Here is a 27,092-nt window from a genome sequence, read left to right on the forward strand (position 1 = left end):
GAGTAATTAGAATAAATACAATAAATTTTAGCTTATAACTAGTGACGTACAGTTTACCTTCTACCTTTGAACTACAGTATTACAACTAAATACAACCCCAGGGTGAAGAGTGGAGAATGCAAACGCATTCACTTTCAAACATCTTATTAGCCCGTCGCAATTCTTGCAAATTGGCGATAAAGCACAAGCTGGAATACATTTGCAAAATTGTATATATAGGAGTATATTTAATCTATTGTAGTCTATAAAAATGGGAAATAGTAAAATGGTATCCTGCAGGTGTGTGTTACAAACGATATTGTTTTCCGACCTAGAAACGTTCCGAAGCCCTAAACCAAATTCCACCGCCTAGGGATTTCTCCAGGCTTAAACACGTGTCGAAATTTATTTGAAATTCTGTTAAATGTTCAATTCGGGTAGATTAAGGGGTTTTATAAAGTTTTATAATTAATTTGTTGCTCTTTCTCCGAAAACCTTGTATGACAAAGGTATCTATTAATTAATATTGTTAGTACCAGAAAGGGCCAAGAGAAGGGTTTAAATTTCAATATCCTCTATAATTGATATCAAAATACAGAGCGATTTGCTAATGCTGTTCATAATTTATAAAAGCGTCTACAACATCATTTTTAATGGTTGCCTAAATATTGTAATTAAGTGTTTCTTGTTCACACAACGGTTAGCGATTAAATTTTAATTACCAATAAAACAAACCCGTAGTGTACACCGAATATACCGAAGTACGCCGACCATTTTCAGTTCATGCATGAATTTTCCGGATAATAAATGATAGCAGTCAGAGTCCATCCTTATCTGAGATATCTTCTCTCAGTCCCACCCGTGGGCGCAATCTCGAAGGGTCGTGGTTGTTATAGAAACACCCGTAATGAGGTTTCGGAAGCTCCTCACACCCCCGCCTTTGAAATACACCATCTGCACTCTGCGGACACGCTTACGGGCTAACTTCCAACTTTGAAAAGTCACAAATATGTTAATATCTCTTTAAGTTTTACCTTAGTTGGTTCATGTATCCACTAAACGAAATTATAAATTTATTTCGGTGAATATAGAGCTGAAGCTGGAACAATATATTACAGTAATAATGATAAAGGGAGGTAAAGAAATTACAAACACTGTAGTAAATTGAAAGAGTTGGAACATTAATTCCTGGAACTTTGAAGATGATATATAACGAAAGCTTTACATAATCTTGTGTGCACTACATGTAATTCTACTGAGTAAACGGTTCTCAGTTCCTGCTCCTATTTTTGCGAGTAAATAAACCTATTCAATATCATTTCTACGGAAATTTAATTGCGTGTTAAGTAATTACCTAGTGTTTCACAAGGATTGAATCTTGATTAAAATTATTTTATACGTTCATGTATATTGCGAGTTTGGAGCCCTTTTTATGACAAGTTGCTAATGTTTGTTTGGAATTTGTATTTGTCCTTTTGTACTTATAATTTTAGTACTGTTGGACTTTGCACGAAATATCCATTTCCAGTCTATAATGGGGAGTGAACTTTGCATAAACCTTGTTATAGTCTACAGAGCTTTCTCAGAGTGTGGTATACCACATACTACCATTTTGATAAAGCCAAATGAGAGCATACGTTCGAATAATGAACCCTTCACGCAACTTTTGTGAAGAACCGTCGTTTGGATTGCATTTGAAATGATAGTGTATGGATATGAAAATTTACCTTTAATCACAATCCTACCTTGCGACTATAGTCATAAAAGATCAAGAAAGATGCCACGATTTGAGGTTTCTCCACAGTATTATTGCGTTTCTAGAAATCTTTATTTACTATAAGTTTTTGGGTGGTTTGGGTTAAACGCCCTTCTATTTTGGTTTTAAAGGTTCTGACGCATTGTTTCTACTAACAAAAATCGTTTAAAATGTAGGAATTTCAGTTCGAATTCCATTGTCACACAGTATTAAATGTAAGTAAAAATGTCCTATCCCTTCACGTAGGTATATGATTCTACTAACCTTAATTTATACTAGTGATTTACGTATTTATACGTTTAGGTGCATTTATTAGAATATTATGTATGTACCTACGTATGTTTATATTGTGTAACCTTTCAATTTATCTCTGTTTTTCAGTTTCATAAATGTCATATTCACGTATCTTGCTCAAAATACACTATCCGCGTATCAAATCTTTGCATTCTCTTACTTCCTATAGGTACCTATGTGCGCTACCTGAGGTCGATAAGCGAAATTTCTCGCAATTTTCCAATCCCTTAACAACTCTTTCTATAATTTAATAATGACAGAGTTCTCTAGGGTCGTTCCATAACTCATAACTTAATTTCATTTCCTCATATGAGCCCCCCCCCCCCCTGGTTAACTGCCAGTATCTCGTACTTTTTTAAGAACTAAACAAATGTGCTATTGTTTGCGTTTTGCCCGTTCGTCTGTCCGTCCAGACCCACTTCTGCGGTTTTGAAATATTTTTAGGGGAATTGATCTGGAGTCCTGACATTTTTTGCAATAGGTAGCCTATACTTTGGAGGTGTGCCAGACGGCATGAAATTATTCTTGAGATATTGCGTTTGAAAGTAAAACGTGCATAACTTTTATACGCGACAACCAAATTGATCTCAGCCATTAGTGGTGCCAAATAAAACTGATGATAATAGGGAGGGAGGGGGGGAACTGTGCAGAAAGAACTGTTCTCTACCAACTACCGCTGTTCTTTCTGGGGGGATTGGTTTTACCTCCATGGTACTCTAATGAAAGGACTCAAAGAAAGGAATTAATTCCTACCAACCATATCTCCTCGACTCCTTATCAAGATCGGTTATAATTCCTTATATGTCAAGAGCGGATTGTCGGGGGAGGGTACTCACAAAGAAAGATGAGGACATCTGGAAGACTTCTTCCATATACTTATATCCATTGGTGATGTAAAAACTTTAAAAAAGAAAATTAAGAAAATGGTTTGTCGAAGGAGAGTACTCACAAAATTGGGTGGTGCAAAATGAATCATGTGGACGAGATATATCTATTGGTGAAGTCGAAGCGAATATCTTGAAAAAGAAATGTCTGAGGAGGCTACTCTCAAAGGGTGGAAATATGGTCTAAACGAGACACATTTCCTGGCGATGTGAAAACTTAATTGTGAATATCTCGTAAATGTTTGAGGAAAGTATCTACAAAGGAAAAAACAATATTTAGGAGAATTGCTCTAATGACTTGGCTGACAAGGAGACCCTGTATGGAATGTGGTGTATAGAGAATCACCCATTTCTTTCTTAAAGAGGACCATTACGACTTCAAAAAAAAATTGGGTGGCCGTTCCAACTCGTGATAGGTTTTGAGTTATGACGTCATATGCATTAAATTCGCGTATTCATCTAAACCATTCACAAATGTGGCTGTAGACCCCACAAGTTGCATATCAAATGATAGGTGTTTATTAGAACTAGTCAAATATAATCATAAATTCCAGAAGCTTTTACTTGCTCCATGGCGTGGCTTCCTTACCACGGACGCTCATTAATATTAATATTTATGTAAAAAAAATGTATGCAGGAAGACAAAAATTCAGCTGTGTATATCATTAATAAGGCCGGGGGGCCAAGGAAACAAAACGGAGGAAATGTGAGAAAGAAGAGTTAATTATGGAGTGCGATAGCTATTTGCAGAAGCAGTAATAACACAATTCGTAAGTGCACAAAGATTCAGATGACCAAGTCAATAGTCATATCGAAGATAGGAAGGATAACAGAATTGTAAAGAAAGTGGCGAACTTGGAATTAATGGCGACCAGAAGACAGACCCGATCCAGATCAAGATGAAATGAAGGAAAGCTGTTTTACGGATTTGGAAGAAATCCGAAATTGGATAGAGCTGGCGAAGAGAAGAGAATGGATCAAAATCTGTTACACAATTCAATCTTTATGTTCGCATGTATACCTTAAATGATACCATGTCAAAATGACCTTTTTATAAAGCCTAGTTTTCATAAGTAATGTTTTGAATCACCGACCGGTAGCATATTCCTATGATATCAAAAACGAGTTGCTGTCGAGTCACCTTGGGAATTTTTGTTTACATGGGAAATCGTATTTAACTTGAACTTCCAAAGGCGACTCGACAGCAACTCATTTTTGATCGCCCGTTATATAATGCTCGCTAGGAGAGACTGCCGGTCACAAAACATTTGATCCCGGTCTACAATCGAATGGTTCACTGAAAAACATACGATTTTTGATCGAAATTCTTTCCTGGCGAGCTTAATACATTAATACTTTTTTAAAATCTGTTGAACGAATTCATCTTAATTCATCCAGTTAGTGACCCACCACGCAGAACCTTCGTCACTAGTTCGAAATACACCCAGAGAACGAACTAACAAATTAGTATTCGTTTAAGTAACAAAAGTTAATGTTCTTCTTTACCTAAGTAGAAATTTTGCCATTCCAAACATTTAAAGTAAAAACGATATACATACGAATAATTTGAAAGAGTCAAAAACTATGATTTTTAAAAATACGAGTACTTTCATCAAAACTACAGAGAAAATTCTTCCTGAACATAAAATATCGCTTGTTGAAAAATTAAGCCAAAAATAATAGGTCGGTAGGTTTATTACGGAGTTTCCCATTGTTACCTAGGCATTTATACTTGGATATACAAATTCCCTAATGAAAATGATGTAGGGGAGGTTACGAGTCTACCCACTCAAATTTTTTTCCCGCCAATAACAAAATGTTTGAAATAAACAGCCTTTTGGGACTTTGGAAAAATGTGCTAAAAGCTGAGTGCAATAAACATTTCAGCCGCTTGTACAAATAGCTATGTTCTTCACTACCCTTTGCCAGCAGAAGCTTCGATTCACAGTGCGCCTCTTTTGTAAAAACTGTGTCTGAAAGAATGCAGTTCGATCACTTTTATTTAAAATATCTGGACTTCATTAACAAATAACATAGTGATATTGATATGATATATGCCGAATCGTACTTTAAACATTACTTTTATTTGTATGGCTGAACGCTATAAACTTATTATATTTCAAAATAAATTAGTTTGTTAAGATCACCGCCACACTTCATTAAATACTAAAATTTATGACCCATTAACTTTTGTAATTTTCCACGTAATACGAATTTAAACGTTAAAGAAGGAAAACAGTTACCGCATGAACAGGTGTCGACAATCGCGCGAGAAGAATTATTACCCACATTGACTCTATAATATACACCTTCGATTGTAAATAAATGCTGTATTATATCTTATTAAAGAGCAAATGTTTACCTACCGCATATTATTGATCATTATTATTATTTGTTTACCCGAAATGATTTGGACAAACCTTACTTTTTAGAATTGGATTTATGTGGCTGATAAATGGCAACCCCCCATCTTGTGATGCAGTTATTTTGTTCCCTAGTTTCCGATTGATCGTGTACTGTACGTCTTTAAGTTTTACTATACAGGGACCCACGAGTTTTACGCATACAATATGATCGGTCAATTTGTTTTTCCTCTCAATTACCACAAGGAGAGATGATTTGCGCAAGTAAATCCCTAGGCTAGACTAGATAGTCGATAATACGTATAAAGCTGCCGACAAAACAAACCTGAATTTTTCCTATGTTTGCGTAACCTTACATTTTCGTAAAAACAAAAATGGAAAGTTTTCAATAAAATTTTGATTTTATTTGAAGGGCGATAGGTCTCCTTAAGACATTTTCTCCCCAGACTGTAATCGTCCCATCTTGTACCTACTTATAATTGTAAATTTCGTTTATTATGTTGACAATCCCCATCTAGGTTGTACAATGTGTGAGACGAAGAGATGTGGCACAGCTTCTGACAATAGTACAATCAGGATTTTATTATGTAAGTTAGAAACCTAAGTAAGTTAAATTAAAAAGAAACACTTACACCACCATTGCAAATGTTGAATTTATATAGAATGCACCTAACATTTCTAATCTGAAAATACAGTAGTTTGATGATTTTAGCAAATTACGTAATATCCGCACATGTTTCGAAAGTTTGAAAATAAATTCGCGTTCAAAGAAAAAAATCAACTCTCTCTACCCCTCTCATGCCCGCAAGCTGCTATGCACCCTTCGCTAATGGATCGTTTGTACGCTAGTCATAATTTAATAATTGCGTTTCACTGATTTTTATATTTAGTAAATATCTCTTTGATGTGGTTTTTTTTATCAACGGACTTTTTTACATAATTTTGTAATGAATGTCGGGTTTGTAACAAACAGTGTCATTTGCGGATTTGTTGTGTGTCGTTTAGAGACGAATAGTAATGACTCGCACAGAATTTAATCAAGTTTCTAAAACAATTACCCCCGAGGTCGTATATGTGTAACTTTCAACGGCTTTTCATTAGTTTCAAAAAGCTGAAATAAATTTTAGGCGGCTTTATGTGTTTATAACATGACCATTCACAGTAGCATAAATCTGTTGTTAATACTTCAAACTCGAAACAGCCGTAATTTTAGAGGATATGCCTTCGAGATGACAAGAAGCTGTGGAACGCAATAGCTACCGAGTATGGAAAGGGACTTGACGGTTCATTCTTCATGCACCCCTAGGCTACAAGTTACCGATATAAAGTCGCGCTTTTACAACGCTCTGGATTTGTAGTAGAATATGTAAACTGAAGTTTAATTCACATTTAAGCTCCTTGTTAGTGGTGGTTGTGTAACATAAGAAAATGTACCATTTTTTTCCTAGCCTATTTTACATATTTGGGTGCAGGCGATGATTTTAATTCAATTCTATGAAACCCCTTATCGAACTCTCCTTTTATTTTTGCTTTGCGTGATTGTCGACACATTTAATTTTCCAGTATTAGAATATAGCAATGCATTTCCAGTACCAAACATTTATTTTCTTTGTTTAAGGATTGCAATACGCAAACGCATAGTTGTCCCAAACACTTACCGAAAAAGGACAAATATAGCGGGACCATTTTTCAAGAGTAGATTATAATGGAGTTTTTTTTTCGTTTTTTTAAATTAAAGGGGATGGTCGTCGGTTGTTGCTACCCTACGAAATCTACCTCGTGGCTACATTTTTTTTATAGGGCTAATGTCATGGAAGCCCTTTTTGGAAAGTAAAAAGGGACCAATACCACTAAATCGCTTTTTGAGTTTAACTGTTTAATAAAGTAAATAAAATGTTATTTTATGCCTGCCATTACTCACGCCATTATTTTGGGTGTAGAATTCTGTTGGCGCTTTAAAATTAAAATCGATTATTCTAATACAGTTCCGGATAATCTTTCTCCTGTTAGTAATACCATAGTGCGTAAGAACAAAGGTACTACTGAAATCAGTACCATTCCGAATTGCACCCAACTGACCCAACTGTCTTCAGTCCAACAAGATTCTCTTTAAAAAATAACTATTAGGTTTTAGTTATTTACGTTATAAGTCCGGTAGGTTACTTGTAACAGTACGAGATAGACATTATGGACGAGGCGACGTCAGGAGCCGAGTCAAGAATGTCTTAAACGAGTACTGTTACAAGTACTACCGGACGTATATCGTAACGTATTTTATTTCATACTGTAGGTCTGTTTTGTATCATTATTGCATTTCAAAGATTACAAAATTTCATCATATTGTAAAAATCGCATTACCTTGTTTCTGTGGCAACGGCCGTTGCTATAGTTTGTAGTTTGTTGACAATTGAATTTTTTTCACTGAAAAATTGACGTTATAAACGTGTGGGATGTTCCACTGTTCCCGATACAATCCTGTCGAAATCTCATGAAGCAACCGAAAAGTTGGTTCCTAAGAAGTCGGCCGCAAGGGATGAAAAAGAGTACTAAGTGTTTTGCCAATTGAGGAACGAACATGGGGCGAAACAAGTAGAGGAAAAAGTCATGTTGGCATACTTTTTGGACGCAGTAAGTTTTTGAATTGAGATTTTTTTGCTTGGGTTTCGGTGTTAAAGCGTCATGGAGCATGGAAAAGCTCATCGACGGCAGAAAAATACATCGAAGGCTCGGTAGAAGGAAAAGTTAAGATTGCCCATATGATACAACTGATACAAGGCGGCGAAAATTTCATTGAAGTTCTACAGCAGAAGGAATCAAACATTACTAACTCGACATACAGTAATAACCCAGGCGTAGTGTTGAGGGCAATACAAATTGTTTCATTACAATCAATGTTAATATTTGAAATAAAGAATTACAGCCAAATTTATGTTGGGGTTTTTAATTAATTGTGTGAAGATGTCAAATTTGATGTATACAAATAACAGTCCGGTAAGTGTTGCTTAGCGACACTTACCGGCTCTGATGCTGTAATGACTCACCTACCGGACTCAAAATGATAGTGTAATCGAACATCTACCGGACAGTATGAAATAAAATGAATTAACTATCCCCATATTAGGCCGAACCGGTTTGCTTAAACATCATATTGAGTTAACTGATACACCTTTCCGTATGAGGCAATATCCCCATCTCCCACTCTGCAACAGCACTTTTATAAAGAAATTGATGAAATGTTGGATTTAGATGCGATACACCCTTCTCGTTCTCCCTATCGTAGTCCCATGTTTTTGATAAAAAAGACAGATGGCTCTTATCGTACTTGCTTTGATGGTAGAGCTTTAATAAAACACACTGTTCGCGATTCCTATCTCTTTAATAGATACTATATGTAAGTGTAAATTGCGTGATGCTGAGTTCCTTTTGACTATCGATTTAAAGAAGGCCTTTTGGAACTTACCGTTATCTTAACCTTCCTGTGCTTAAACTGCCCTTGTCGTCCCCGGGAAAGGTTTATTCGATTTTGTTACCATGCTCTTTGGGCTCACTAATGCCCCTGCGACAAGGCAGCAATTGATGGACATGATTATCAATGAAAGTTTTTTCCGATTGCATATCTAGACTACATTATTATCACTACTATCACTTTTGATCTTCATTTAGAAGTGTTAGATAAAGTTTATCAGAAATTTAAATTTTCTGGATTATCTACTAACGCGTCACTTTTGTAGACCCTTTCTTGGATTTCATATTGATCAAAAAGGACTGCATGCTAGTGACGACCTTATCAGTGCGGTTTTGCAATTCTCTACCCCTAAGAACACGACTCATCGACGCTTTTTAAGGATTGTTCTACATCAACAGATCCTATTTCTGCCTTTCTTAAAGATAAAAAAGGACAATCGATATCTTGGAACGAGGAAGCCGAATCTGCGTTTAATAGATTTAAGAAACGTTTAACTTCCAAAATCCTTATTATTGAATGTGACGTGAGTAATCTGGGTGTATGTAGGTAGCGTTTTTTCCAAGAGCACCAGAGTATCCAGCATCCGTCGCATTCTAGTTAAAGTAGAGAGACAGTATACTGTTGCCGAGCGTGACCTTATTGCTGTGCTATTTGCTTTGGACAAATGTAGTTGCTTTGTGGAGTGGAAGGCACCAGATTTATTGTTTATGCTGATCATGAGAGTTTATCGTGGATGCATAATTTGAAAGATCCCGTGGGTCGTTTAGCTCGTTGGACAATGAAATTATCCGAATATGATATGGAAATACGTCATACTCAAGTGATCATACCCTACTATTAATCGCGTGACGTCCCTTCTGCTGTTGCTGTTAAATTTCTTGAAACCAAATATTTTTAGTTTTTGGTGTACCTCAAATACTCTTATCTGACAATGGTAGTCAATTCACTTCACATCAGTTCAAGCAATTCCTCTTGGATTACAAAAACATTGGTTGACTGCTCGCTATCACCCTCAAGTGCATCACAGGGAAAGGGGTTAATCGGGATCATATTAGCGCTATAGCTTCGTATCTGCATGAAAATCACCGTGACTGAAATGTTAATATTTCTAGAATTGCCCAGGTTATCTAAGCACTATGCTACTGGGTACAGTCTTGCTTTTTTCATGTTTGCTCGTCAAATTCGGGTACAGGGTGTTTTTTATGGTGAAGTTGGAGATAATGATAATGTTTTGAATATTAGTGAGGAAATGATCTGGAAGGCATGTCTGATCTATTTAAGGGTATCGTCTTAAGAAAGCCTATAATACAAGTAAGAAATATTATAATTTGCGTAAAAGGCCATTTAATTTCAAAGTTGGTGATCGTGGCTGGAAGAGGAATTATTCTTCTTCCAAACTAGCACCAAAAGACTTTCCCTGTATTGCAACTAAGCCCATTTCTAATTTAGTTTATGAGTTGCGAGATAATGACAATGAAATTTGGGTGCCCTGAATGCCGACATGCGTCCATAGTGATTCTGGCGAGAACCAGGTAGTCCAGTAATTAAAAAAAATTGAATTCAAATTTTTACCGGAGATTTGGTGATGTGTGACGTTCCGTTGTTTTGTTAAATGTACTCTTGGTTTAGGTGACTGCCTCAATGCGCTCTTAGTGTGCTAGGAGTAGATGGTACCATTAGTATTGAGAAAATATCACTTTTGCTTTTGTCGTTCAAATGACAGGTTTCCAGAGTCGTCACGCTAAAACTGTTTAAATTATGCATTTTTTGTACTTGCGAGCATTGGGGTGTCGTATTAAAGAAGTGCCGTGTCCTCGATCAAATGCAAACACTCACTTTCGAATTGAAGATTGCTACCTGACGATGAGCTGGAACTGATCCAAAACATTGTATCTAATATCGAAGAATCGCTACGTATATGTTTATTGCAAATCCCGCAAATTGCAAACATGCTTGTAGTTAATGGCATTTGTCGTTAGTTTATCTTGCCGTTTATCTTTGCCAATGTCGTGACGAATTGCTCTGCATTGATATCTTGAGCACAAAAGTTGCGGATGTATACGTAACTAAAGTGTCTTCTCATTTATCTTTGCCTTTGTTTTCAGTTTAGTGAATTTCTTTATCTATCTGTCTATAATCGCGGTAAAAATTTGCATTTGGTTAAGTGTAACCTGCCTATAATTGCGGGTTTATTTATTGTTTATGCAATATATATGGATTATTCATTGCCAAAACGATTGTTTGTAAATATTCACCGGTGCCCGAAGATTCACAAATCTTGTATTCCTACTTTATTTTTAGTTGATATTTTTTATTTACTTTTTGGGGTGACTTGTGCACGCCCGGTGCTCAAAATTATATGAGCGGTGGTTGTTTCACTGAACTGAAAGACCTGTAGGTAGATTAGCGTATGTGGAGATTCATTCACATTATACCATATTTCAAATATGAGATTAATCCTCGCCTTTGCAAGTATGTGAATCCTACTGTTAAGTAGTTCATCGTGCAGAATTTAGTACGATGTAAGTCTATTAATAATCGCCCTCCGTCTTGTCTTAGTTCTCGTTTGCCATATACAAATACCTAATTCGCAATTAGGTCTAATAATACTGATACGCGAATGAAGCGTCGAAGCGGTAGAACAACGACTCGTTATTAATTAATTTGGAAAGACCTCCAAAGGAACATGCAATTAAAATCGAACATGAAATAATTAAAATATCAGTTTTCTTCCAGGTTCAACATCTCAAGCGCACGAAGCCGTAAAACGGTTTGTCTAATGAAAAATAGTAATCTCTGACATTCTTCTGGCTTGTTGCCTGGTAATTTCAGATTATAAATAAGATCATGGAAAGTGATTACTTTCTTAAGTAATGCTTTAACTTGTACTCGATCGTTTATAGTAACTAATTTACTATTAGCGGATATTTGGCGTGAGATTCTGTTCGATTTTCGCTAAAAAAGGGTCGCTACAATCAAATTAGAGATGCAGATGTACGAAACGTTTTGAATACTTCAGTAGCTGCAGAGTGTAGGGTACTCAAACTGAAAGTTGTGGGTTCTTTGTTACAGTAGTATTATTAATATGTGGGAATTTACCTGCTCCCAAATTACTTATCGAAGCGCATACCTACCCTTCGTGATTTCACGAGAGCATTCAGGGCGAATTGAATTGACTCGCGTACAGCACAAAGTATCACTATTATACAACTGAACCTATAATTAATACATATTTCTCGTTTATGAATTACTGCAATATTAATTTACGTATACTTAATTGATAATTTCCGCTTAGCCACATTACTCAACACCCCAAATACATCCGACGTGGTTTTGTTGTGATGATATTTTGGATTTCTATCATCTATAAAGGTAAACTGAAATTAATAGGTTTGATCTTGAGATGATTATAATAGGTTGAGGACGTTGAGGTATATTTGATTTCGTAGGAAACTTTCTGTTTACATAAAATACTATTTTACAGCAATATCTTTAACCGTTCTCTTCTACTATAGTTTTCTGGTAAAGTAAATGATGCAAAAGTGAGTATCTCTAAAGTAACTGAGATCCCCATGGCGAGGCCCAAGACCAGAATGAGCGAGTATCAATCCTGTGCTATGAATTCAGAGAAAACCCTGTAGTTTGCAAGGAGTATATGTGCCATTTGTTTGTAGATTTTTGCTCCAAAAGAAATATATATAGACGTCCAAGTTGGTCTGACTAACAGCCTAATCACTAGGGCTAGGATTTTAATGACGTTAAAAATCAGCGAAAATGCAAAATAGAAACTGCAATTATGACTTAAAAATCTCGCAAAAATGACATAAAAATTTAAAAAAGATGACATTTTAAATAACAAATAAATTTATTGATTAAACTGAATAAAACCGCATTAGAAGCAATTAGGCGAGGGTTGCCTAGGATGTGTGGTAACTGTTCATCCTTTGATTGTGCTGCTCTGGTGGCTCGGGAACTGAAAGAAGTGGGTATGGAAATTGTCTCCACGCGAGAGAAAGCATCTGTCACAACGTTTTGTTCTCCAAGCGTGAATTGATTTGACGTGGCGAAGCTTTATCGAACCGTTGTGCCAGGGCGAAAGTATGGGAACGATAGTCAGTGTTGATGGTCAAAGGTCGACTTTCCATGATTCGCCGAAAGTATTTTAGGGCCGCGAAAACATCTGATAATTCGCGATCGTGTAGGCGGAGTACCGCTGTTCGGTCTCGGAGAGCCTCTTGGATAAAATTCGCGCGTATAAGGGATACAGCGCTAACACGGTTTCCGCTGCATCCTAACCAACACCCTTACTGCCCAGGAAGATCTACGGAATCAGCCCTGCGCTAGATTGTAGGGCAGATTGAGAAATCGCTGTACTATAAAGAGTCCACACTGGGAGCATTCATAGATATAGAAGGGGCTTTTGACGAAACAACCTTCGATAACAATAAAAATGTCTCTACGCCGCCACGAAAATCGTACGAGGCTGGATTGCTCCTTATACCCGGCAAATTTGAGGGTACTTTATGCAGACTGATGTAATCAGCTCTTACAGTTACCGGAGAATGGTGTAGGGAACACTCTTTGTCCATCAACCCGACAAAAACGGAGCTAGTTTTCTTCACAAGAAAAAGAAAGGTAGAGGGTCTTCGAGCTTCCCTGCTATTCCAAAAACATCTCCAATTTTCAGAGTAAAGGTTGGTTCATAGCTGTCCGTTCATCCGTTGCGTTGATCCGTCAAACGGATAGAAAATTTTGTTAAGGTTCATAGCAATCCGTCCACATTGTACATTTGCAAGTATAATCATAACCTAAACTTTATTTTGTACTGTACCGTCAGTGATTTTCAGTATGTAAAAATGGTACGAAAGTAAGAACACATTGCTATCTGGCATATTACCGTGAAGAACGAGTAGGCGAACGCTGTTAACGTACCAAACATAACCTCACTCTTGTTAAAAACGGACCAACGGAAACGTAAATGTTCAACTTCAACCAACTTTTCCGTCGTAAACGGACGACGTACGATTTAAAAATTTGCTGTCTTCTGATTGGCTAACGGACAAACGGAAACGTATGAACGGAGAGCTATGAACTTACCTTTACGGCCAGTTGCACAAAAAAATCCAGGATTATTGTTCAATCCGGTATTACGACATTTGATTGGCTTTATACTGCAGTATGCAGCCAATCAAATGTCAAAATTCTTGTTTAAACTCAGATTTGGCAAATAATCTAGGATTTTGATTTTAATTCGCTTTCCCGCAACCGGCCGTCAGTGAAATATCTAGGAATCACACTCGACAAAAAACTGAATTGGATTAAAGGCATAATATCACTTTTAGAACAACAAGAAGCTTAAAATCTATACCTTCACAAGCTGCTAGGGACACACCAATTGCCTGAGTATGAACTAACCAACAAACATCTTCTTCATATGAGACGGAAGCATGGAACAATGAGCCATAGTGTTAAAAATAGTAGACAAGTCAAGAAAAGTGACAGTTTTCCAGTGAGTGAAAAGTTGTATTTTGTAACGGTTAGTTACCTACATTACAGGGGTTGAAGACCCTCGTTCGTACCCACGGCTAGCTCTTTAACAACATTTGAATACTCCTCACCTTGCGGAAGTTTGACTTGTTGTCTCCTTTTTCTGATCTGATCTGAAAATCAAAACTTGACTCTTTTTATGCACAATTAATTTCTGGTAATTTTTTATACAAAATATTTATTACACACATTATGGCTAAACAAAATTTGAATTCATGCAGGAATATTGTCATTGAAATGAAATCAAATTCCCCAGTTCTGGAAAAATAACCAAATTCCTTTGTATGGATTCACTTATTACAACTAAATGCAATACAAATCTGTTACAATATATTCCCGTGTGTCTGGCCAAAATTCTCGAACGTGTAAATCGAATTGTTGTTGTTAGTGCACAAGAATAACACGATGCGAAGAATCGCGAACGATTTTCAGTAGGGGATTTTTACCACTCAGCTCGCATTTAGAAACCAGGCGAGATTGCGTTATGCCATTATTTTCTGGGGATCATCTACATACGCATCAAAAGTGTTTATGGTGTAGAAAAGAATACTGCGCTGCTTGGTGGGCATTAAGAAATGGGAATCATGCAAAACCCACTTTATTATAATAATAATAATAATAATATATATTTCATCTTTTTGGCCATTTAAGTACATGGATAAGACAAGTCAAATTGTAAACAGACAAACAAACATTAAGATTTATGACAAACAGGTAATGATGAAACTATCACAGTAAGAATATATATATAAATTTACGACCAACAAGTAATGATAGTTTTTTAGTTAACATAATTTCTTGATCACAGGACAATTTAATTAGATAGATATTCACTAATTTCATAAAAATTTCTAGAAAGAAGATAATTTTTTAATTTGTGCTTGAAGATAGAGAATGTTATAGCGTTTTTTATATCAAGTGGAAGTTTGTTTAATATTTTTACACCAACGATGTAGACATTGCTTTTGTTTATGTTTATTCTGCCGAAAGGTATTCTATATTGTTCGCATATTCTAGTTTGATGATGATGAATGTTGCTATTTTTGACTAGATTTATTTTATTTTGGTAAATGAACTTCAAAATTTCAAACATGTAGACGCAGGCTAAAGGTAATATAGACAGGCGATGGAACAGTTGTCTACAAGATTGTGTTCTGTGGGCACCAGTCATACACCTTATTATTCGTTTTTGAATTACAAAAACCTGGAAAGCAGCATGTGAAGAACCCCAAAAGCAGATTCCATATCTGAGCCTGGATTCCACACATGCGTGGTAAAAGAGTTTTAATTGCTTCAGATCAAGATAGTTACTCAAGTATCGCATTTGGTAACAAAGACGGTTTAAGTGTGACACTAAGTTTTCGCAATGAGGTTTCCAGCTTAGGGCTTCGTCTAGTGTTATACCTAAGAATTTCACAGCATCGGATTTATTCACTTGATTGCCATCAATGCAAATATTAATAGAAGGAATATTTGTATTGTGGCGATTATGGAATTGAAGAAATTTTGTTTTATTTTCGTTTAAATAAAGGAAGTTTTCACTGAACCAATTACTGATATTCCGCATGGTCTGATTACATTTATTTGCGATACGATTTCTATCTCTGTCTGAAACAATTATAGATGTATCATCAGCATATAGGGTGATGACAGCGTTTTCCTGTGCATGTTGTATAAGATCATTTGTGTATAGAATAGACAAAATTGGAGCCAGAACTGTTCCCTGTGGAGTGCCTACATTAAGTGTCACAGTATTTGAATTTATGAAGTTATTGGTACTTTCCGAAGTGTGTGTTAATGAGACGTATTGGTGCCTGTTGCACAAAAAGTTGTTTAACCATTTCAAAGGAATACCTCGAATACCGTAGGAGGATAGTTTTGCAAGTAATCTATTATGGTTTAAGCAATCAAACGCCTTGGATATGTCACAGAACACTCCAATTGATGCTTCCTTTTTTTCAATTGACTGCAGTATTTTATCTAAGAAAAATTGGACGGCGTCTGCTGTAGATGTATTTGGTCTGAATCCAAACTGATTTCGACTAAGTACATTACATTTTTTTAAGAAACTTTCTAATCTATCTAAATAGCAATATTCTAGAATTTTTGAGAATATTGATGTTATGGCAATTGCTTACATCTTCTGCACTACCGCTTTTAAAAACCGGAATTACTTTTGCTAGTTTTAAGGCAACTGGGAACTCTCCAGTCGCGAATGACAGGTTTACAATATGGGTTATAGGTTTCGCAATTACTTTAGAAACAAATTTAATTAGGGAGCATGGGAGTTCATCCGGCCCTGCTGATCTTTTGTTTTTTATTTTTTTGTTTATAAGCGTTATCATTTCTGGTTCACAAAAGGGTGTTAGATACAAAGATTTTGGATTATGGTTTAGTTTAATTGTTTTGTTTGTATGTTTGGTGATTTTTGCAATTGTCTCATTGGGAATGGTTTTAAAGTGGTTATTGAAAGATTCTGCGACATCGTGAGGGTTTTCAATGTACACTGAACCCTTTTTCAATTTCAAGTTTCTGGTTTGGGAGCCGTGTTTGCCTTTTATAACTGACCAAGCGCTTTTTACCATGTTATCTGAGTTGAGAATAGTGTTTTGGACATACGCCCTGCGAACATGTTTAATTAGGGTCATATGCTTCCTTATTGAGCTTAGTTTTCTACTCTGCCATCTATTTTCGTACTGGAGGTTTTACTGTACATATATAAAAATCAGCATAAGTTTGTGCGCAATGGAGACTTACACAATTACAACACAAGAAGGCAACGAGATTTCTCTGTACCGGTATCTAAACTCAAAGTATCCCAACAGTCACCGCATTGGCATTAAGCTCTTCAACAATCTCCCCAGCACCATGAAAAATATAAAGACTGGGAATTCAGATTAAAATTAAAAAAGTTATTAGTACAAAATGCAATCTATAAAATAACAACGAAGGTCTTCAACCCCTGTAATGTAGGTAACTAACCGTTACACAGTACAACTTTTCACTCACTGGAAAACTGTCACTTTTCTTGACTTGTCTACTATTTTTAACACTATGAAGAAGATGTTTGTTAGTGAGTTCTTACTCAGGCAATTAGTGTGTCCCTGGCAGCTTGTGAAGGTATAGATTTTAAACTTCTTGTTGTTCTAAAAGTGATATTATGCCTTTATTGGCTACAAAAATACCTATTCAGAAAAATGATTTTTGAAAATAGTCATTTAATATCAAAGCCTTGTTTCGAAACATTGTATTAAATTTTTGAATTCTTTAGTAATAGATCGACCAAATGCATTTAAGTGCTTAGCAAAAATTCCTAAATTAATAATTCATAAATAGGTACATATGTTTTAAAAGTCACATAAATAATGAAATTTGATGCAGGTTGCTTTGGTACTAGGGGGTAACTAGGAAGGAAGATACGCTTTTACTGGTAACGATTCCGGTCTCAAAAACACGTTGTTAAGAAAACGGAAGGAGAACTGGAGAATAAGCACATGGTTCCCGAAACGTTCAAAACTCTCGACCGCTTGTTTAATTATAAATTGCTAAGTTGTAGCGTAAAACCTGTGGGTGGGTATATTATCACATTTGGAGTAATTCCTACGAAAATGGTAAAATGCCAAATGGTTCTGTATTTACTGGTTTTTGTTTTCGTCGATGGTAACGGAAGGATACGTTGATGAGGGTCTTTAAATCATTGGTAATGTTTGTGAATTAAATGATGCGTATATACCTTTTCGATAGCGTCCATATCTTCAATAATAACTTCTAACTGCTCTGTTTCAAAGTAGCTACTTCCAGGTGTTAAAAAGTAACTGTTCATCATTAATTAAAAAATGTGTTTGTTTAAGTTATACGATTTCAATCAGATTATCGTGTGGAAAATCGTTTTCCCACTCATTTTTCTATGCATGTAACAAAGGATACTTTTTGTCAGCAAATAAGACATTCTAGGTATTTTGTACACAATTACAATTCTACTTACACCTAATTGCGATCATTGATAAGTAAATTAAGTATTCATACAATAATTAGATAATTTAATTGCAGATACGAAAGTAAATACTTTGTTGTCAATTTGAGTGATTTCGAACAATACTGGCGGCCGGTGGCGGGTGAAATAAAGGTCTTTGTTTGTGCACATTTTTACCTACCTTTATGGGTTTTTAAGTACGAATACAAATTATAACAGAAATGTTTAAATTAATCCCGGAACAATTAGCGACATCTACAAGACAGTAGCTCGACTACAGCAACACATTTGACAGGTTTCATTTGCATGCTGTAGAAATTTAGAATTCACCCGGAGAATGCTGTAATAAATTCACCCAACGAACCAATCGTATTCAGCCACACGATTATCGCGAAATAATCAGCCGGTTAAACGTCAACAGCTGTAAAAACACATGGCTTGACGTGGTTTTCTTGACCAATAAAGTGTGCTTTTGCTTACCAATAATTTACCAATTCTTTTCTATTACCTGACACCAAACTTGTGGTAACTGTAAGTATGCTTTTTTACCCCAATTGTTATCTGTTTGAACACTGGAAGAATTTACAATTTCTAACCTCTTGAGTTTGATGCTATTTTGATGCAATTTCTTTTTTAGGAGCAGCATGAATTTTGTATTGATAGTTTCGGTGTTGGCTACAACACTGTTAACGGTTACACAAGTAAATGGGATTGCTGTCATGTCGATTGACTTCGGTGCTGAATGGATGAAAATTGGAATTGTGTCTCCGGGTGTGCCAATGGAAATTGTGCTAAATAAGGAATCAAAGAGGAAAACACCGGCTGTTGTAAGTTTCAAAGATAACACTAGAACTTTCGGTGAAGATGCTCAGACGATCGGTATTAGGTTCCCTAGCAATAGTTATTCTTATTTAATAGATTTGTTAGCTAAAGACATTAATCACCCCATTGTGAAATTATATCGGTCTCGGTTTCCTTATTATAACATTGTGGAAGATACACAACGTGGAACAATATTGTTTCAACACGATGATGAAACATTGTACAGTCCTGAAGAATTGATTGCTCAACTTTTGCACCGTGCAAAGGAGTTTGCAGAACAAAGTGCACAACAACCGATTAAGGAATGTGTGCTAACAGTACCAGGGTATTTTAATCAAGCGGAACGAAAAGCCCTAATTCAGGCAGCGGAGTTAGCTAATCTCAAAGTATTACAATTAATAAACGATTATACAGCTGTAGCACTTAACTACGGTATATTTAGGATTAAGGATTTCAATGAAACCGCACAGTATGTTATGTTTTTTGATATGGGGGCGACTTCTACAACTGCGACCATTGTCGGTTACCAGACAATCAAAACAAAAGAACGTGGATACGTGGAAACCCATCCACAGCTTACTGTAATTGGGGTGGGATACGATCGCACGTTGGGTGGGTTAGATATTCAGTTAAGGCTGCGCGATTATTTAGCTACCAAATTTAACGAAATGAAGAAAACTTCCAATGACGTCTATAAAAACCCACGGGCCATGGCCAAATTATTTAAAGAAGCGGGGCGCGTTAAGAATATTCTGTCGGCTAACGCGGATCATTTCGCACAAATCGAGGGGTTGTTGGACGAAGTTGACTTTAAATTGCAAGTGACTAGGGACCAACTTGAAAGTCTCTGCGGGGATCTGTACGGTCGCGTGGCTGCACCTGTGAAACAAGCTTTGAAAATGGCCGGTTTGTCTACAAGCGTGATCGGTCAAGTCATCCTCTTTGGGGCCGGTACCAGAAGTCCAAAGGTTCAAAAACTATTGCATGATATCGTTGGGCAAGAACTCGCTAAGAATATTAACACGGATGAAGCAGCTGCAATGGGCGCAGTGTACAAAGCAGCCGATTTAAGTACAGGCTTCCAAGTGAAGAAATTCATAACCAGAGATGCTGTTCTGTTTCCCGTCCAAGTCGTATTTGAACGTGAAACGGAAGGCAGCACTAAGCAAGTCAAACGTACACTCTTCAGCTTGATGAATCCGTATCCGCAGAAAAAGATCATCACCTTCAACAAACACACCAGCGATTTCAGCTTTAGCGTGAATTACGCAGAATTGGATCACTTACCAGAAACCGAAATTTTGAGCATAGGCGCCCTAAATTTAACATCAATCAGTTTAGACGGAGTCGCCGAGGCTATCAATCGAAACAAGGGCGAGAATCGCGAGAGTAAAGGAATTAAAGCGCATTTCGCCTTCGACGAGTCGGGCATTCTCAAGTTGGTGAATGTCGAATTGGTAATCGAGAAAACGGTCAACCCGGAAGCCGAAAACGACGAAGAGGGCACACTGTCAAAGCTCGGAAGTACAATCAGCAAACTGTTCACCGGCGAAAGCGATACCCCCGAAGCCGAGAAACCCGTAGAGGAAGCTAAACCTGAAGAACCCAAGGAAGAATCTTCCAATGCTACTAGCAAAAATGAAACGGCTCAAGCGAAAAACGCGACGGAAAAAGAACCAAAAGAAGCAAAACCGAAAATTGTCACAATAAAAGATCCAATCAAAGCGTTTGAGAAGACGCTTTATATTAACAAGCTCACCAAACAACAAATGGAGGAGTCCGCCAACAAGTTAGAAAAATTAAACGTAGTAGAACGCGAATTAAACCGAAGGGCCACCGCCTTAAACAACCTGGAAAGTTACGTCATTGACGCCCAAAACAAGCTCTACGAGGACGAGTACTCCGGAGCATGCACCGAGGAAGAATTGGAAAAAATTCGGACATCGTGCAGCGAAATTTCCGATTGGCTTTACGAGGACGGATCGGAAGCGGACGCCGAGACGTACGAATCCAAACTAGGCGAACTGAAACAGCTCACCAAAGACCTGTATTTGCGCGTTTTGGAACACAGAGAAAGGCCCGAGGCAATCAACGCCCTAAAATCAATGCTGAACGGTTCCGTTCACTTTCTCGCGTCCGCCAAAAACCTAACCAAAGAAACAAACCCCGAGAAGGACGTCTTTACGGAAGTGGAGATCGAAACTCTCCAACGCGTCATTAACGAAACGCAAGAGTGGATGGACAAAAAGGTTGCCGAGCAAGACCAATTGAAAAAATCCGAGCCCGTTAAATTAACCGTTAGGCTGTTGTCAGAGAAGATGGCGTTGTTAGACAGGGAGGTGAAATACTTGGTGAATAAGATTAAAATCTGGAAACCGAAGAAGACTGAGAAACCTAAGGAAGAGAACGTGACGGCTGAACGTGAAAGTAACGTCGAAGCGGAGGCACCAGAGGAAACGATTGAAAAACCTGAAGGCGAAGCGGAAGTGACTGACGAAACTGAAGAGTCTGAGAAATTATCGGATGAAGAAAATCATGTAGAATTATAAATTTTTAGTGCAATTATAGACTGAATTTTTTAAATTTTTTTACCCCGTTCATTTTTTGGTAGTGTAGTAGGTAATCATATTTGACATTATTTCAGTGCATTTACTGTTATTAATTTGATTGCAAAAAGTGCACAATTTTTCAGAATTATGATTGACAGTATGAGGCGTGTACATTTTTTATCATAAGTAATTGTTTGTCAAATTAAAGTTAGTTTGGGAACTTGTGGAGTGCGTAGTAATTGGCATTTATTTATATAATTTAATGCAAACCAGAATTCTTGGCGTGTGATGTTCTCAAATTCATCCAGTGTGTTTATATACCTAATTAGATAGTTTCAAACACTGCACTAGTATGAAATAATTTGTACCCAAAAGTTAATGAATCAAAATAGTATAATGTAATACTTTCTATTTTTGTATTTTGTCTGTTATAGTGCTAGATCTTAATTCCCAGCTAATGCTTACTGCAATTGTTTGCGTTGTGTGACAGTACTTTTGTTATCATAGGTAGAAATCGTTAATGTCATTTGGATTAATTACTACGTTTTTCGTTGTACTTGTTTTCGTGATTTTTTATGATTAAGAAATTGCAGCAATGTATAAAATTCATTCCAATAACTTAAATTATTTATTGCAAAACGTTTGAAATATATTTATTGAATATATGTTTCATTATTTGAAGAAGAACCAGCAGAGTGACTCCAACTAATATACTTTGAGTATAGAAATAATTAGAAAAGGTAATAGGTATAAAATAGGTAAGTAGGTAATACAAAAATATAATGTAATATATTGTGCTTCATTTTTATTTTACTATAGCCAGCAGTTAGAATTTGCCTAGCTGTGGGTATATTTATAAATATTTATATTACAAATACCGTAAGGGCTTAAACACGTGTCGATTTTTTCTTAATAATGTCCGCGAAAATTCATTTGCCAATTTTAAGATCAATTTCAAGAAAATAACATTGAAGGAAGTTGAACAAATTCTATTTCTGAGTCACAATTTACTGTCATATGATTATGATTGTTATATCACTTTATCAGATTCACATGCAGTAGAAATTGTGTGAAAGGTGGAAGACGGTTTATATAAATTGACAAGAAAAAGTAGTAAATAGAACTTGTTTCAATTTTAGGTACCTACTTGAAGAAAAGAGTTATACGTGCAATTTAATTTCGGAATGCGTAAAGAAAAAGTAGCAGAACTGTGAAAGCTCTCATAACAATAGTTATTTATGCAACAAGTGAGTAAAGTATATCTTTTTTTCACGAGAAGGAGTGCAAAAACATACTTTACTCACGAATTGCATACAAAACTTTTTTCACGTTCGTACCTAAAAAAATTAAAGCAATAGAATAACAAAATACTGATGGATTTTATTTATAATTTATAAATATTAATATTAAATGTGCAATTAGTGGGATTAACAATTTGAATCTTTGAAGCTGATGCTGGATTTACATCCATTAAGAGTCCTCTTTACCTAAGCGCAACTTTTTTACATTATAGTGTATAGACGATTATAGCTGCAAGAGATAAGATGATATTCTTGCTTTGTCAAGTCCTGTCTTGGTCCTTAGTTAGTTCCCACCGACACTGTGCAGCGGCGCCACTTGTTACACTCAAATTGTTGATTTAACGCCCGCCAAGATACAGACTTTATTTACAAAAATTATGACTTCATTTTTTGGGGTCATGTTTAGAAGTAACTTATCTAAAAAACTGTCGGTTTACTTTTTCCATAAATCGTCTTGATCGAGAGTAAAAAAATAAAACAGATTAGCGCAATAATCGATGCGAAACATCTAATCTTTAAACAATCGGTATTCAGTTGGTATAAACTTTAAAAAGAAAAAATATTCCGAACATTTTGTAGATAAAGGTCTAAATTTATAAAATAGTTCTTTAAAAAAATTGTTTTTTGAAAAACAACTATAGTTTTTATGGCGGGCGCGCTTATGGAAATTTACATTGGATGCAGTGGGTACAGAAGACTCTTAAATTTGTATTTGTATATTGCCAGTACATTCAGTACAGAGATGTATGTGCAATATTTGTCATAAATTATAACAGCAGAAATTACATAGAAAAGAATAACAACTAACAAGATTGACAAATTACCAATATAACATAATGTAAATATAAATATAATGAAACAATATAAATAAAAATAAAATTATCTACAGATATACTAACATGCCAACATAACTACGGAAAGCGTTTTCTTTTTATTTCGATAACGAGATGTAGTCACTTAAGCAATAAAATGTGTATTGGAGTAAAAACTGTTTGAGTTTTAACCTAAACTGTCTAAAGGTAGGGATATTTTTAATTGCGTCTGGTAATACATTAAAAATTTTGCAGCAGTGGTAAATTAAATTATTCTGGAATAATGCTGTCCTATGTTTACCAGGGTTTAGATTAGTTTTATGTCGGGTGCTATAATTATGTACAGGTTGAATAAAGCGAGTCTTATTTTTATACCCGAAGCAGCATATTTCCAAAATGTACGTGTCTACAACTGTTAATATATTTAATTCTTTAAAATATGATCGGCAGGAAGTTCTGAAGGGTAAATTGCAAATGGTTCTAATCGCCCGTTTTTGTAGTATCAGCACGCGTTGTACTTGAGCACTACCACCCCAGTTTACTATATTGTACTTAATGTGCGAGTGAAAGTTCGAATGATACAGGGTGAGAAGCGTAGATCTAGTGCAAAGATTTTTTAAAGCATTTAGCGAATAGCAACAATTTCGCAATTTTTTACATACGTTATCAATATGCAAGGACCATGTAACATCCTGACAAACAGTCAGGCCAAGTATTTTTGTCGACTCTAGACAGGTTAAGCCTCCAACTCCAAGATCTTTTGTATTACAGATACTACGTACGTGTACTTCCAAAAGGAACCAACACAGTTTTGTCCAAGTTAATAATCACTTTATTATTAGTGCACCATCGGTGTAGTTTATCCAGCGTATGTTTTATTATAAAAGTAAGATCAGACGTTGTTTTTGCCTTAATTAAAATGTTAGTGTCGTCAGCGTATGAAATGACGGTTATATTCTTACTATTGTTATTTTCCACAAGATACGGTACAAGGTCATTGCTATATATTATAAACAATGTAGGGCCTAAAATTGAACCCTGTGGTACCCCTGACTGTATAGTTAACGCGTCACCACGTTCACCACTTGACACTGACAGATTCGTCAACCTATTTAAGAATATCATCATTATGCACAGTGGAGATTATTGGGTTGGAAATATTTCGGTAAGTTTGATTTGTAACAATTTTACTTGCGCTGTCTATTTTAGTTTGAAAAGATTCATCGACGTATCCTTCTGCAACGGCGCTCGACTTCCAACCGCCGTGTTTCTTTAGTTGAATTAGGTGTCCTCCAGAATCAACTAATAAACACGCAGACGATCGTCTAAATGCGTGTCCGGTATAATTGTCGGGATTTGGTAAATTGAGGTACTTAGGTAGCAATAATTGATGGAATTTTAGAAAAGGTATTTATACCGACAACTTGGGTTTTGTAATTGCCGTTTCGATATTGTAAGAAAAAGTGTTTTATATTTTTTGGTCTTTGAGATTTATACTTCCGGTAAATATCGATTAAATTGAGGTTTTTCTGATTTGTTTCGCCAATTACGGTAATTCGACGTTGAATATGTGTTTTTGAATCCGGAATAGTAATGATAAGCACATGTCCGGTATCATTAATATCTTCCACAGTCATCTTGTATAGTTCTTCACGGCGGAGGGCACCCGCGATTCCAAAAATGAGAGCAAGCTGTAAACGACAATACATCATGAATCGTATAATGGTCAAATTGTTAATACCTTGTGCATAAGAAACTGTTCATCGGGAGCATTGTGAAGGAACTTGTACATTTCATCTCGAGAAAATGTCCTTGATTTCTTGGGTTTGTGGCCAACGGACTTGTTCTTCAAATAAGCAATTAGCTTTGTGTATTTCCGTATATCCACATTATTATTGATTAACAGTGTAACCTTTAGTTTAGAATAGGTCGACCAAAGTGTTGGCGGCGTCCATTGTTTTGATTTTTCTTCAAAATAACATAATAACACCCTTTCACTAAAACTTCTAACGTGTTTTTCGGTTCCCCATTTCATAAATAAATCATATTCCTTCAAATATTGGTCCTTGGACTTTTCGGGTAACAGATTGGAGGTGGCGATACCTGCCGCGTTCACAATTTCTTCGGGGGTGCATGAAAAACTCGCATCACTGTCCATTTCCATCGTTCAAGCACACAAATTACCCAAAACACAACGAGATGAACTTAATACGTACTTGTAATTTTAACAAATGTCAGCGAGTATCATAGCAACGGCGGCCTCCTATGTTTCTTGTCTAAATAGTTTGCGTTAAAAAAATGACACGTTACGTTACTTTTTGCGCGATCGGTCATTTCTGACTATTTACCATGGGTGTTTCCATGACAGTACGTAGAATTTACCAGTTGCTATGATTACGACGACGCCAAAATTACTTACCGATCTAAAAACAGAACAGCAAAAATACTTACCGACTCCTTTTTAAAAATCAACAGTCTTACATTACATTTAATCTTTAATTATTGTTAGGTACATTAAACGTACAATTTGTGCTGTTGTTTCCTATAGCAAGACGCTCATAAAGTCATAAAGGAAGTGCAAAGGTAGTAAACTACATCAGACACATGCACATTTTTCTGAAATTATTAATTTCAATTTTGACATTTAAACTGGTTGCCTAGTGATGTACACCAGACCACTTCGAACATTTCGATTTATTCTGCTCGTTAATTTCTTAGTGCATAGTTATATATTGGTTGGATAATTTTAATTTCGATCGCGCAAAAAAAGTTATAAGCACGTCGAACGTTAAGGGTTACCGTTCTCAGACAATAATTGGAGTCGTCACTTCGCTCCTCCTCCAAACAATTGTCTTCGAACGGTAAAAATCCCTTACCGTTCTCCATACTTAATATACTATTTTTCACTCAAATGCGTTAAAAAATGAACCGCTACGGCACTTTTTTTCACGCTACTAAGCGGACGAAACAAACGCATCCTTTATGAACGCAAATTGATGGAAAATGTTGTACTTTATTTTATGTCTTACCACAGCCGTCTATAATTACAAGCCATGCTGAGAAGTTTGGCAACGTTGTCCGAAAGTCAATCGGTGGGCCGATGTAAGTTTTAATGGCGTTTTGTTGCTCTTGAAAAATTGCATCTTTCCTCTCTCCTGTGTTTCGCCTTGGTGGTTTTAATACAGAAGAAAGATACTTAGACAGCTTACAATTGTACATATATTTTATTCATTTACAAAAATGGATAATAACATTTTTATTTGACTTTAAATTTCGAAACGCTGTAAATCGGTAACTGCATCATAATGTGTTTTCCATCGAGATCTCCAAAATTGGTGAACTTTTT

The 27,092-nt window shown here is 36.1% G+C and overlaps 1 pseudogene; it reads left to right on the forward strand.

Moving 5' to 3' along the window:
• The first annotated feature begins 18,632 nt into the window (after positions 1-18,632).
• Positions 18,633-22,298, forward strand: LOC116168172 (annotated as a pseudogene).
• The last annotated feature ends 4,794 nt before the right edge of the window (positions 22,299-27,092 follow it).

The sequence above is a fragment of the Photinus pyralis genome, unplaced genomic scaffold, assembly GCF_008802855.1.
Source record: "Photinus pyralis isolate 1611_PpyrPB1 unplaced genomic scaffold, Ppyr1.3 Ppyr1.4_LG4, whole genome shotgun sequence".
In the NCBI taxonomy this organism is placed as follows: domain Eukaryota; kingdom Metazoa; phylum Arthropoda; class Insecta; order Coleoptera; family Lampyridae; genus Photinus; species Photinus pyralis.